Source organism: Pseudophryne corroboree, chromosome 1 (genome assembly GCF_028390025.1).
Source record: "Pseudophryne corroboree isolate aPseCor3 chromosome 1, aPseCor3.hap2, whole genome shotgun sequence".
Taxonomy (NCBI): domain Eukaryota; kingdom Metazoa; phylum Chordata; class Amphibia; order Anura; family Myobatrachidae; genus Pseudophryne; species Pseudophryne corroboree.
The window spans coordinates 161,171,720-161,183,327 of record NC_086444.1 but is presented as its reverse complement, the minus strand read 5'-3'; positions in this window follow the sequence as shown (position 1 = coordinate 161,183,327).

The following is an 11,608-nucleotide window of genomic DNA, read 5'->3' as shown; positions in this document are numbered from 1 at the left end:
CTGGCACAATCACTGTATAAATAGGGACTCAACCCCAGTTTGCAGAGTTTGCACCTGCAGCGGGTCCCATGGAAGGCCAGTGGTGAAGAACTGGTGATGGGTACGTCCCTTGAGCGAGAAGGTATAACCATGAGAGACAACTTCTAGCACCCAAACATCTGAAGTGGTCATGTGCCAGACCTGGGCTAAGTGCAGAAGTCTGCCTCCCACCCTGGGGTCCCCCAGGGGGAAGCCCACCCCATCAGGCTGCAGGCTTAGAGGCAGGCTAATGGGCTGCCCAGGGCTGTTTAAACTTGGGTTTGGAGGGTTTGGGATTGCAAGACTGTCTAGTGTATTCAGGGGTGTAGCGAGGGTGGCTCCAGTGGAGCGCAAGCTCCCGGCGCCGTAAAAGTTAGAGGGCGCGCTGCAGAGCAGGAGGAGCAGCAGCAGAGGAGGTGCACACTGACTCTGCAACTAGGTTTGGAACAGGGCAGGTAGAGGAGACAATAGTAGACACTGACAGTCACCAAATGCTGGAGCTCTCCCCGCCCTTCAAGTTGCTGCGGAGCAACTATTTCTGCCCCTCAAGCAATTCTGGGACATTATTTTCATTGAGAAGTTGGGGAGATTATCAGGTCTGTGGGAGGTCACATTTGGAGCATTATTTTCATTGTGATTGGGGGGTAGTGAGGTCAGGTCAGTCAGGGCATACATAGTGTTTCTATTTGAATTAAAAAAGTAAATAATTGAATACAGCTATTTCCATAGTGGCTCTACTGTGGTGTAACGTGTATGAGGGGCTCTACCACTACCATGGCATAACATGTATAAGGGGCTTTACTATGCCCACCTTGCCAGCGTATTTCATGCCCACACCAGTGTTGGGCAAGGCAAAATCCATGTGGGTCATATGCAAGTGACCTGACTCAGTTGATTTCAGGTGTCAAAATTGTTGCCCGAGACTCATTAACCCTTGCAAAACTAGAGCTACTTATTCATAATAGAAAAAGATAGTGTTAAGGTACCCACTTGGGTAGCGTATTTCATGCCCAAACCAGTGTTGGGCAAGGCAAAATCCATGTGGGTCATATGCAAGTGACCCGTCTCAGTTGATTTCAGCTGTCAAAATTGTTGCCCGAGACTCGTTAACCCTTGCAAAACTACAGCTACTTATTCAAAATAGTAATTCATAATACTGTGTATATGCCCACCTTGCCAGCGTATTTCATGCCCAAACCAGTGTCGGGCAAGGCAAAATCCATGTGGGTCATATGCAAGTGACCAGACTCTATTGAGATCTGGTGTCAAAATTGTTGCCCGAGACTCGTTAACCCTTGCCAAACTACAGCTACTTATTCATAATGGAAAATTATAGTGTTAAGGTGCCTACTTTGCCAGCGCATTTCATGCCCAAACCAGTGTTGGGCAAGGCAAAATCCATGTGGGTCATATGCAAGTGACCCGACTCTATTGAGATCTGGTGTCAAAATTGTTGCCCGAGACTCGTTAACCCTTGCAAAACTACAGCTACTTATTCATAATAGAAAAAGATAGTGTTAAGGTGCCCACTTGGGCAGCATATTTCATGCCCAAACCAGTGTTGGGCAAGCCAAAATACATGTGGGTCATATGCAAGTGACCCGACTCAGTTGATTTCAGCTGTCAAAATTTTTGCCCGAGACTCGTTAACCCTTGAAAAACTAGAGCTACTTATTCAAAATAGAAAATGATAGGGTTAAGGTGCCTACTTTGCCAGCGTATTTCATGCCCAAACCAGTGTTGGGCAAGGCAAAATCCATGTGGGTCATATGCAAGTGACCCGACTCTATAGATTTCTGGTGTCAAAATTGTTGCCCGAGACTCGTTAACCCTTGCAAAACTACAGCTACTTATTCAAAATAGTAATTAATGATACTGTGTATATGCCCACCTTGCCAGCGTATTTCATGCCCAAACCAGTGTTGGGCAAGGCAAAATCCATGTGGGTCATATGCAAGTGACCCGACTCAGTTGATTTCAGGTGTCAAAATTGTTGCCCGAGACTCGTTAACCCTTGCCAAACTATAGCTACTTATTCATAATAGAAAATGATAGTGTTAAGGTGCCCACTTGGGCAGCGTATTTCATGCCCAAACCAGTGTTGGGCAAGGCAAAATCCATGTGGGTCATATGCAAGTGACCCGACTCAGTTGATTTCAGCTGTCAAAATTGTTGCCCGAGACTCGTTAACCCTTGCAAAACTACAGCTACTTATTCAAAATAGTAAATTATAATATCGTGTATGTGCCCACCTTGCCAGCGTATTTCATGCCCAAACCAGTGTTGGGCAAGGAAAAATACATGTGGGTCATATGCAAGTGACCCGACTCACTTGATTTCAGGTGTCAAAATTGTTGCCTGAGACTCGTTAACCCTTGCAAAACTACAGCTACTTATTCAAAATGGTGTATTATAGTGTATGTGCCCACTTTGCCAGCGTATTTCATGCCCAAACCAGCGTTGGGCAAGCCAAAATACATGTGGGTCATATGAAAGGGACCCTACTCTGTGAATTTCAGTTGTCAAATGTGTTGCCCAAGACTCATTAACCCTTGCAAAACTGAATGATCTGAATAAGAAGCTGGAGCTCGAATAAGAAGTGAATAAGAAGCTGGAGCTTGAATAAGAAGTGAATAAGAAGCTGGTCGAATAAGAAGCTAACTTCGGCCTCGTCCACAGCAAGGTGTGTGTCCGAGAAGACACAAGGAAAAGCCCCTTGCACGCTGGTGTAGGCACATATCAGAAGTCCCAGGGAGAGTTTTCATAATGATTGGAGGTATGGCATAGAGCAATCTCATCATAGCCAACCCAAAACATGTGGGGAGAATAGGCAAATATCCTCACTTGCATTTGGTATACTTACAAAGGATTTTCTGGCTTGTTCTTTACACAGGGGTGTGATATGGAGTGGGATTGTTCAGGTTACTAGTACAGAGACAGATATATTGCAGATGTACTTTTTTCTGTACCTTTTACTTTACAAAAACAAAACAAAAATCAATTCAGAAAAGACTATTTATAGCACAATTAAGATTTTGTATCCAGCTACAGAACACAGGGAATGGTTATTAAGGTTATGTGCTGCCTTAATTCTCCTCACCTCAGGGATTTTCTGATTACATCACTCATGAGATCACATAACAACCGACATATGGAAATGATGTCACTGATTACAACCACAGCGCTTATCGGTGGTCATTCCGAGTTGTTCGCTCGCTAGCTGTTTTTAGCAGCCGTGCAAACACTATGCCGCCTCCCACTGGGAGTGTATTTTAGCTTAGCAGAAGTGCGAACGAAAGGATCGCAGAGCGGCGGCAAAGTTTTTTTTGTGCAGTTTTAGAGTAGCTCAATACCTACTCAGCGCTTGCGATCACTTAAGACTGTTCAGTTCCTGTTTTGATGTCACGAACACGCCCTGCGTTCACCCAGTACGACTGAAAAGCTTCGCTAGACCCTGTGTGAAACTACATCGGGCGTTGCAATAGTACGACGCGCGTGCGCATTGCGCCGCATCTGCATGCTCAGAAGTGCCGTTTTTTGCCTCATCGATGCACAGCGAACGAATGCAGCGATCAACTCGGAATGACCCCCATCATTAACATCTCCCTCTGCAATAGGAAACATTTTTAAAAAATCACCAGAATGAGGGTTATTTACCAAAATCAGAAATGAGCTTTTAGCTCTCTAGTTTTGATTAGACAATGAAAGTACATTTCTTTAGTGTAGATTTCATCAATATCTGTAAATAATACAATACGATACAATGAAATATTGTGTCTTTGTACACACTACATCACAGGTTCTCAAACTCGGTCCTCAGGACCCCACACAGTCCATGTTTTGCAGGTCTCCTTACAGAATCGCAAGTAAAATAATTAGCTCCACCTGTGGGCCTTTTAAAATGTGTCAGTGAGTAATTAATACACCTATGGACCTGCTGGGTTACCTGCAAAACATGCACTGTGTGGGGTCCTGGGGACCGAGCTTAAGAACCTCTGCACTACATCATAGGTTCTCAAACTCGGTCCTCAGGACCCCACACAGTCCATGTTTTCCAGGTCTCCTTACAGAATCACAAGTGAAATAATTTACTCCACCTGTGGACCTTTTAAAATGTGTATGTGAGTAATTAATACACCTGTGCACCTGCTAGGTTACCTGCAAAACATGCACAGTGTGGGGTCCTGAGAACAGAGTTTGAGAACCTGTGAACTACATGATCCCCTATACAACATCATGATATATACCTCCCAACATAACCCTCTCCAGGAGGGACACAATGCTGTGCTTCTGGACTTTTCTCCTAATGTATGATTGCCGGCACCGGTGTTTCATCACAGGTGATGGTAATCATAAATTAAGAGGGAAGTCCAGGAGCAGAGGATTCTGTCCTTCCTGGAGAGGGTCATGTTGGGGGATCTATCTATCTATCTATCTATCTATATATATATATATATATATTTTTTTTATTAGGGATGAGCGGGTTTGATTCTCTGAAAACCGCCCCCCCCCTCCCCTTAGATCTGAGTTAGGCTCGGTTTTTTGCCCCTAAATCAGGTCCGAAATCGAAAATTACGGTTTTGGATTCTATATAAGTCCCCAGTGATGGGCGCTGTCTTCACTCCGGACTTGGAGAGTGTACAGGATGTGTTTCTTCTGCACTGCTGTAGTTAGGGAAGGGGCAGGAGAGAGCAGTGCTGCTTGTGTAGGGGTGCTGTGTCAGTCACTGTGTAGGGTTCTACACAGTACAGTAGTAGTGCACTGTACTAGCACACTGTGGCTGTGTATAGGATGGACCAGGTGTTGTTCTCTGTCTATAAGAAGCTGTGTACTGCCGTACACTACTGCTATGTATCTATGTGTGATCCAAAGCCAAAAATATATTTTATTTAATTGGTGCATCACTCAGTACTGCAGCCACCATACGCTAACACTACTGCTATATCTGTGTGTGATCCAAAGTCAAAAATATATTTAACTGGTGCATCACTCACTGACGACTACCAGTACTGCCGTACACTACTGCTATATCAGTGTCGTAACTAGACATTTTAGCGCCGTGTGCATGAAACAGGGTCAGTGCACGCCGTAGGCACGCAACAATATAGGGGTGTGGTTTCATGTGGAAGGGACATGGCCACAAAATAATACCAATTCATATTACGCTGTACTGTAGTCTCCATTATTTAAATCAGGATTTTGGTACTTACCGATAAATCCCTTTCTCCGATTCCACAGGGGCCACTGGAGCGTAGTTACAATGGGGAAATAGTAGGCAGTAATTGGGAGCTGGCACTTTAAAAATTCTCACACTGTGGCTAGCTCCTCCCCTACTATCTCCCCTCCAAGCCAGTCTACGTAAAACTGTGCCCGAGGAGAGCTGTAATAAACAAACCGTAAGGTAGAGGAGGTTAATGAAGCCCTGTAAACCAGGATAACACAACCCAAACCTGGAACAGAACCTAACAAACAACCGGCTAGCCCGAACTCAACAAGCAGTCATATGGTGATCTGCAAATCGTTAAGCAAAAAACAAGGAGGAACAGCGCTGGGCGGGCGTCCAGTGGCCCCTGTGGAATCGGAGAAAGGGATTTATCGGTAAGTACCAAAATCCTGATTTTTCCTTCATCCACTAGGGGCCACTGGAGCGTAGTTACAATGGGGACGTCCCAGAGCTCCCAAAACGGGTGGGAGAGCGCTGAGAGTCCTGTAAAACCACTCGGCCAAACTGTGATGCAGAGGCCGCAACAGTGTCAAACTTGTAGCATTTGACAAAACGAATGTCGGACCGACCAAGTAGCCGCCCGACAAAGTATTCAAGGAGACCCCACGGGCAGCCGCCCACGAAGGTCCCACAACGCTCGTAAAGTGCAATGAAATGGAAAACGGAGGCTCCCGAGCAACCGCCAAGAAGACTGTCTGATGGTCAGATTTATCCAACGGCCCAGCCTCTGCTGGGACCCCGGCTATTTATTACGGGAGCATCGTACAGAAGAAGGAAGAAAACACTTCGTCGAATAGCCTAAGATCTCTGTAGAGAGAGTCGGCGAGCCCTGACAACCTTCAAAGAGGGCCGAACACACTAGTGTCAGATATATAGGAAAAACGGACATCCCCTCTGGAAGAAACGACCACTGAGTCTGAAGTTCAGCCGGGGGAGTTGCCAATAGAGTACTCCCTGAACGAGAGCCCAAACTTACGGTCGGCAGGCTAATCTCTTTTGGAAGAAAACCGAAAGGGCAGAGACCTAAATTTCAGGTCAATGTATGTTGAAGCGCAGCCGAGCAAAACTTCCCAGAGAAACCAAAGATGACGGCTTAATGGTAACTGAAAGAAGGAGAAAACCCCTGTTATCCTCCTATGCCCCATAAAGTTTTCCAAAAGTGGCAAAAGCGAGAAGAGGTAACAGACTTCTGAAATCGGGGCCCAGTATGCATTACCGAACTAGGGAACTCCTCCCTTCTAAGGTCTCGTGAATAGCCACGAGGTTAAACGAAACCAGTTTAAAATTGAACAAAGAAAAGGACCCTGTTGAAGTAGACAGACCAGTCGAGGTAGGAGCCAAGGTTCCTCTACTGACAACAGTTGCAGGCTGGAAATGTAAGTCATGCGTGGCCCAACCGGAGCCACCGAGAGGACTAGCGCGCACTCTCCCCTCCTGTGTTACCAAAAGTGAGGTAGAAATAGAAAAGGAGGCAGGATAGACTAACCCGAAACTCCAAGGAGCCCTGAGGGCATCCTCGGCTACTGCCGTCAGAGCTCACGTCTTAAAGAGTCAGTCAGAACGCCCTGAGGACGATCCGAAATCTCCGCCAACAGCGGACCAGCTGACAAAACTCCGGGGAATGACCCCTCATCCGGGAGTCTGACCTGGCGGCTTGACCTGGAAAGAAAATTGTTGTCCTCCGCTCAGAGGGGAATGCAGGCGACCACTCATGGCGTCGCAACTTAACTGAAGAAAGAGAGTACCCGGTGCCGAGGAAGGAAAAATCCTCTGACGGACCGTGTTGAGAAACGTTTACGAGGAGCATAATTGGATCCGTGTCGAACCAGAAGCTCCTGGATCCTCAGGATATTCAGAAGCCACCTAATCTGCAGAGTGGGATACTAGTAGTAGATTGTCCAATTAGGGAACAAACGTCACTTCCTGTCCCTGAAAAAGCGTTATTCTGTGATCTTCCTGAACCCTGTGGGAGCGGAAGAGAGACCGAATGAAAAGTATTGGCAGTGAAAATGAGTATCCTGTAATGCGAATCTGAGAAAAGTCCGATGAGGAAACCCAACGGAAATCAGTAAACAGGCATCGCTGAAGACAAGGGACGCATAAAAAACATCCTTTCTTGTTCAAAACTAGCAATTACAGACTGAAAAGATTCTAAGGCCAGAATAGGCCTGGCCGAGCCATCTAGCTTCGGCCCCTGAAAAGAAAACAAAGGCCTGAGAACTGTCCCGATTCAACTGATACGTGAAAACAGGGATCAACACCCTTTGCGGTTAGAAGCATATGGAGCGCCGCCTGCAGTATGACTGCTCTTGTCATTGTCGACTGGCCGACCCACGCCGAGGAACCCCGGAGACGGTTTTATTCCAAAATCTAGTCTGTAACCGCCCAAGCCTTCTCAGTCCTTCCAGTAGGACCACCTGCATACGCCTACCCTGGGACCCTCCAGGTGGTAGGAAGGTGTGACCTGTAGTGGGGTGTGTTGGATGATCTAAAATCAGACTGGACCGAGGATGCTGAACCTCTGCTTCAGCCTGTTACCATGAGATCCCTTGGTGCCCATGTGGAGTCGAAAACCTGAAACGGCACAGAAAGATCTAAAAGGAAAGACCGGTAAAGGTCCGTCTTGGAGCTGGGGCAGCAGTAGGAGAAAGAAAAGTGGACTTACCTCCAATGGTTCAAGAAATCATGCAGAAAGTTCCTTCCCCTGAACCCTCCGCCCCGTAGGATTTCATGTTCACCAGTCACTGTCGCAGCCTCAGAGGTCGTCGGGTTGAGACAGCCCCAAGCGAAAATGCAGGTTCCGAGTCTGCAGACGTGGAGACCTCAAAAGAGCATAAAGCAGAATCGTGATTCTGATCTGTCCCAAAGTATCAGTTGATCCTGATGCAAATTATCCTGTAGACTAGAGGACAATTGTTCCACAACCTACCTGCTCAGGACAAGGTAGAACCCCGCTGCCGTATATATGTCTTCGATGGATCCCTGAGCAAGGTTGCCTCAGGGAAACGGCAGCTTGTTGGACCGGCGATACATCGAGGGGTATACCGTGGAGAGGGTCTGATACCCTTTCCTGCCGTCTGCGGGGAAAGGATAGGAAAACAAACATAGTTTGATACCTGAAATTGTGTATCCGTGTGTCTGCAGGCCGCCTACCGGAGCCTGCCGAGCTCAACCGAAACTGGACCAGTCGCTGTCATTTCGTCATCAGCGTCGAAACCTGATGGACCTGACGTGTCCGCCTTAAAAAAAATTATGGTCAACACATCGGCCACAACCTTAACATTGTCCCTGGCAGATCCTTTACCTGCAGTATCAGATGAACTGCTGTATGATATACCTGGATATTCTGAGACACTGGTTCAGACTCCACCGAAAACAGCCATCATCAGTATCCTGGACATCTCTCTCCTTCTTCCAGAGAGGCCTTTCCACCGCCAATCCGTGTAACATGGAAGGTTAGCAAGGTTCTTTTAGAAACCTGGAGAGGGGAAATGACTTACATGGTCTCTGTTAACAGTGACATTACCTGCATAATCTGAGCTGTTCAAACAGGAGCGTCCTGCAGGTGCGTGGAGGGCTAAGCAGATGGCTTTACCTCGTACTTCACTTAAGAGGGAATTCTTTGACTATCCCAGGTGAGACAAACGAAAGGAGAAAAGGTGGGTTAAATAGACACCGCCCTATGTAAGGTCTGCACTATAACGTGTAGTGACCGACACGATTCAACTAAACTTTCTGGAGCAGCGAAGACCTGAACCAGTAGCGCTGCGCTGTGGGACAGGAGTCTTAGCCATGGGCTATAGGAGCTCCCCTTAAAGTTTCCTTTTTTTTTTTTTTTTTTTTGAGATTGAAACCCTGGTATTCAGATACCCGCTACTAGCGTACTGAGCCGCAGCGCTATTTGTCTGATGCCACACACATTTCCCAAATTACAAATAGCATTAGTAACTAGTGACAGCAAGGAATAATAAAGGGAAGGCAACACCCCGCCCTGTATGTAGTGTACCGCTAATTAAGGTGCACCAGATGTTTCTCGGAGGTTCCGCTGGCTTTTCAAAATGGTGGCCAGCTTGCGAGAAAAGATGGGGGAAAATGTTATGTGGCAAGGTGGGATCTTTTATTATTATAAAACATTGCGGAAGTGGTTTGTTTTATTCCCTATATATGGTAATGTATATATATATATATACATACATACACACATACACAGTTAACCCAACAGAGTAGATAAATACTGTCTATGTGAACTTCTAACAGGGTAGATAAATATCAGGGTAGATAAATACTTGCACCCTAGATTTTAATCATTAAGGAGCTGAGCACCAGCTCCTGCAATAGAGCAGGTTCCTAATCTACAGCCTCTCTGAAATGACTCCCCTGCAGGGAGGAATGGCAGCCAGCATCTGCATACACAGAAAAAGATACCTTTTTAAAAGTAAATATGCTCCTTGAACAGTCAGGCAGAGGAAAGGAGCTTGCCGCGGTCCGGGGAGCAGAGGGCTTGTGCTGCAGCGGTCCGGGGAGCGGAGGACTTGTGCTGCGGCGGCTGGAGAGCGGAGGACTTGTGCTGCGGCGGCTGGAGAGCGGAGGACTTGTGCTGCGGCGGCTGGAGAGCGGAGGACTTGTGCTGCAGCGGTCCGGGGAGCGGAGGACTTCCGGGGAGCGGAGGACTTGTGTGCAGCTGCCGGAGAGCGCAGAGCCGCCGTACGGAGCGTGAGTTAGCTCCGCCCCCCCCCCCCCGATTCGACGCCAAGTTTGAAAACCCGCTGCTGTGTACAGTAAGCGGGAAGCACCTTGTATCCCTCCCGGCCGCCTGTATGTTGTGGCCGGGGAGCGGAGCGGGAGTTAGCTCCCCCCTACCCCATTCCAACACAGTATATCCCCTCCGGCCGCCTGTATGCTGCGGCCGGGGCGCTTTCAATTGCAAATGAAAACCCGCAGAAGTGTAAAAATAGCGGGAAGTGTAGCACCCGGCTTGCTGCGGCCGGGAGCAGAGAGCGCTGAGCCCGCTTACAGAGCGGGCTGTAGCTCCGCCCCCAACGTAATTTCAAATTCAAAATAATAAGTGCACCTCTGATACCTGTCGGCTTGTCTCTGACTGGGGAGTGTAGGGGGGGTGCACAATTAAATCTGTACAATCATACATCAGTCTGGAGGGGGGGAGATTGTACTCACCGCTGTCCTGATGTAGTCTAGACACGCGCCGCACTCAGCGGTGTTGACTTATACTCTGCTCGACAGAGCGGCCCCGACACGCGCCGCACGCAGCGGTGTCCGGTCACTTTTGAGACTTACCGCTGCCGGAATCTTATGCTGGTGGAGCGGCCCCGACACGCGCCGCACGCAGCGGTGTCCGGCCAACTCAGGAGAGCTCAGTGTCTCCCTCAGCCGGGGCCCATCCCGAGCCGCACGCGGCTGCGATGGGACCCCGCCGGCAGCTCCCACGGTGCAGACTGGCAGTGGCAGAGCTGCCAGTCTGTGTGTGTAAGTAAGAAAAATAAAATAATAAAGAAAAAATTTCTTCAGCTAAACCCAAGTGAACCAGCTCACCTCGGGCACTAAACTAAGACTGGCTTGGAGGGGAGATAGTAGGGGAGGAGCTAGCCACAGTGTGAGAATTTTTAAAGTGCCAGCTCCCAATTACTGCCTACTATTTCCCCATTGTAACTACGCTCCAGTGGCCCCTAGTGGATGAAGGAGAAATTATGCCGAACAGTAGTGCCACTTACACACATTACACCAGGTATAGCCCCTTTTACACATTACACCAGGTAAAGACTCTTTTACATGTTATGCCAGGTAGAGCCCCTGTGTCACATTACTCCAGGTAGAGTCCCTATCGCACATTATGCCAGGAAGAGCCCCCTGTTATACATTACAGCAGGTAGAGCTCTTTTTTTTTTTTACATATTACGACAGGCAGGGTCCCCCTTTTACACATTACGGCAGGCAGAGTCTCCTTTTTACACATTAGGCAGGCAGAGTCCCCCTTTTTACACAAACATAGCACACTCCTATATACCTGTATCACCTGTGTCAGTCAGCAACAATTTCCTTATAAATAAGTTTTTCTCTAGGGTAGAAATTTATGGCCTGTATTGTTTCTATTTTTTATGGTATCTCTTGTACAGGTGAAACTCCAAAAATTAGAATATCGTGCAAAAGTTAATTTATTTCAGTAATTCAACTTAAAAGGTGAAAGTAATATATTATATAGCCTCATTAAATGCAAAGTGAGATATTTCAAGCCTTTTATTTGTTATAATTTTGATGATTGTGGCTTATAGTTTAAGAAAACCCCAAATCCAAAATCTCAGAGTATTAGAAAATTACATAAAATCGATAAAAAAAAGGATTTTAAATACA